Raw genomic sequence first — 3,412 nt, 5'->3', positions numbered from 1 at the left:
CACGCTAAGGAGGTCATGCCCAAGCCTATGGGGAATGTGGAGTTACTAAAGGGCTTTTAATTGGGGGCAGGATTATATCTGGATTTATATTTTAAATAGATCACTCTATTACTCTCAAGTCCCAAATCCTGAATGGACCCTCCCTGAAATGCCGGCCCATGCTGATACTTCCCTTCCTGACTAGTCATTTTTCTATGCCAGGCATGCAGGAATATAGTAATAAATATCTTTGTCCTTGTGCTTTCTCTGCAGAAATATGGTAGGCTTCTGGAAGGAGGGATTCAAATGTTTCTTGTGTTTCCTTTGGGCCCCTTTGGAACCTCATCTTCCTTATTCAGTAGGTGTTTAATAGTTACTAAAACAGATACTGGGTGCTGTTTAAATCCACCATGATGATACATATTTTTCAAAAATCAATTCCTTAGGGCTACAAAGTCTTGAAATATAGCAAAGGAAAAACAGGGAGCTTAATTGGCACGGCTCCCAACTTGAGCACTGCCTTTGTAATTAAATGTAAATTATGATTCATTCTGAGGACAATCAATTGCACTACTTTCATAAACTTTTAATTTCATTATTGAAAGTCAAGATTTCTTGAATAAGTTTTCCATTAACTCAGAACTTGATTTGTGACTGGAGGCTTCCAGAACCCACATAGTCCACTCTGTGTCTCTTTCGCTCCAAAGGAACGTGAACAGTTGGAAGAACGCCTCCCTGTGTTCACACTGACTTGAGGCCAGTGACTGCCATGTGGATGCGCAGAGCACCCAGCCCCTCTGCTGCTCCTGCCCCTGCCCTTTTCAGAGCTGGTGTAGGCAAGACAATCTTCAGTGCTCTGAGCCTCAGTTTCCTCATCTGCAAAATGAGAAAATATTTAAACAAGATAATGGATATGAAGATAAAAACGCCTGACTCTGGGCCTCACGGATAGATGTTCAATAGACATTAGTTTCCTTCCTGTGTTCCTAACTTCTGGCTGGACCCTCCTATTCCAATTGGGACATTTGGTATTTCATGACCCATGAACCCAGAACTTAAAGATCCTGAGTCCTATGGAGCAGTAAATGTGGGAATCACACACCACCTTCTGAGCGCAGTTTAGCCACCACAGAACATGCCGTGCATTCCTCCACTGACCTCAGAGTCTATTTCCTGGAATTTGTTCCCCAGCTTATTGTGATTTCTAAACATTTACTTTGGGTTAATTTCCTTGGTGTGCATGTGTGTGTACACATGCTTTGTTCATGTAGATACCCTGTCTCTGGAAAAAGTCTGGGGTGCATACCAATGCACATCAGAGTCAAAATTGTCCCTTGCAGTGTCCCGTGGTGTGGTCAGCCCATCGCCTGTCATATATCCAAACTGGAGTCACTCTCTTCCTTGTCTGGAGATGCTGCCCAGCCCCTCATTTATCCCAGCCCCCATCTGTGGGACTACACCTTGTTAGCACTCTCTAGTTCCCCAAGCCATAAATCCCATAAGTCTCTTGACCCGAATGGAGAGTGAGAGACTTGGGCACCTTTGCAGAGTGACGGTGATATGAAGGGACTGTCCCTTTGAAAGCACTCTCTGGGCTGGACTGTAGCAGAGCCCACCGCCCCATGTCACATGAATGAAGATGGGCTCTCCTCCTCTGCCTCGGGCTCTGTGCTTCAGTGACTTCAAGCTCAGACATTTCTAACCCTTCCTGAGACTCCCCAGGAAGCCCTGACTTATGTCGCTCTGGGATCAGGTTTACAAAGTGGTGGACCAGATGCCGTTTAGTGGCAGAGACCTGGCTGACCACAGCTCTGCCTAGTCATTGAGGTCTGAGAAGGGAAATGCCCCCAGAGGCTTCACCTGCTAGACACGAGCCATTCCTGATGGCTGCATCAACTTTCCAAATAGCAGTCACCTAAAGTGCTCTTTAAAAAAATTTTTTTATTAGTCATCTTTTACTTGGTGTTAATTCTCAATAGGATATTAACGGTTTCGGGGGTGCTGGACAAGGAAGGTCATGGTCAGGAATGCAGAGCCTGCCCTCTCCACTGGGCCACCTTCAGTGGTACTTCCATAGTCACTCATGTTTGAGTTCCTTGTGAGAAATGCAGTAGCTGAAAAGCATGTACGCTGTTGTAATACTGGTAGTAACCTCTGCCCTCTAGGCAAACTTGGGAACCCCCTTCTTCAGAGCTTCCCACACTTGACCCATGCCCCAAGGATAGCTGGAAGGCATATAGATAAACGAGCAGTCACTTTGCCGACTCTGCTCCCCAGATCAGGACCAGAGAGAAGACTCTGACTTCTTCCTCTCAGGCCCAACTATTTTCTCTTTAAGAGATTGAATATGTCTTCTGTATTTCTTGTCTTTCTCCCCTGGCCTAAGCCCTCAGGCATTGAATACTCTAAGGTACCTAATGGATACTTACATTTCCCTTCCCTGGACCCTATAGGTAGGGCCAGAAGCTCAAATGCCTTCAAGGTTGGTCAAGCAAATAACAGAGTACACTGGGCAGACACTGGAATACAAGAGATAGTAGTGAGGCCTGTTCCCAGCAAGAATGTTCTGATCCCACCTAAAAGATATTCACATTTTAAAATCACTATATCAGCCAAACACCTCTGTGGACTGGATTCAGCTGGTCGGCTCTTGCTTAAGCCATATGCTTACTTCTCTAATAAAATAACGGCTGGATCCCCCAGGTTGGATCTTCCTTTTCCCTAAATTTCCTTTGGGGAAGCCCCTCTCCTCCCACATGTACGCAAAATCACATCAGAACACGACAGCATCTAAGATCAATGTCTGCCAGTGGAGTCGAGGGTAGAGCTGCCATTTCATTCATTACACCTCCTGTTTTCTCTTCAACAGGGTACCAAAATTCTCTCCTTACCTTTATCTCAGCTCTTGAAAATGTCATCTCCTTGTTCTGCTTTTTCACCAGACTGCCACAGCTCACTCCTTTGCAAGCAGGAGCTTGTCCCCAACTTCTACCAAAACTATTTTTAAAGGACACCAGTGAGTTCCCCGTTAGCAAACCCATTGTCCTCCTGCACTGGCTGATGGTCACCTCTCCTTCGGGCAGTTCTCTACTGCCTGTGCAGGAGCCCTGTGCTCTCTGGCTTTCTCGGCTCTTCTGACCACTCCCTTGCCATCTCTGTCCCTGGATGCTCTTCCTCTCGCTGTCTCTGAGTGGATGTTCTCCCCATGGTCTCATCTCCAGTTCGGGCAAGAAGGCCTGATGGGAGCAAGTCGGTGAGCCCTGACCAGTGTTGGGTGGGCCAAGGTAAAGGGACTATTGAAGACTTTTCTGGACATGAAAGTGGGCTAGATGATTCAAAATTTATTTTGAGAATGGTTATTATACCACACTTCATCCCTCCATCCAACAGACTTTTGTTTAGTGCAGATAAAATCTGCCAGGTGATTTTCCAG

General features: G+C 46.1%; 1 long non-coding RNA gene across 1 annotated transcript; it reads right to left on the bottom strand.

Moving 5' to 3' along the window:
- Nucleotides 1–552: 552 nt before the first annotated feature.
- On the bottom strand, nt 553–2,972 carry LOC131410483 (uncharacterized). Its single transcript, XR_009221261.1, has 3 exons — nt 2,871–2,972; nt 2,409–2,498; nt 553–855 (listed from the first exon to the last, which is right to left on the bottom strand). It is a non-coding gene; the product is annotated as an uncharacterized LOC131410483 (long non-coding RNA).
- Nucleotides 2,973–3,412: the final 440 nt, after the last annotated feature.

This window comes from Diceros bicornis, chromosome 10, assembly GCF_020826845.1.
Source record: "Diceros bicornis minor isolate mBicDic1 chromosome 10, mDicBic1.mat.cur, whole genome shotgun sequence".
In the NCBI taxonomy this organism is placed as follows: domain Eukaryota; kingdom Metazoa; phylum Chordata; class Mammalia; order Perissodactyla; family Rhinocerotidae; genus Diceros; species Diceros bicornis.
This window is presented reverse-complemented; position numbering and strand designations above follow the sequence as displayed.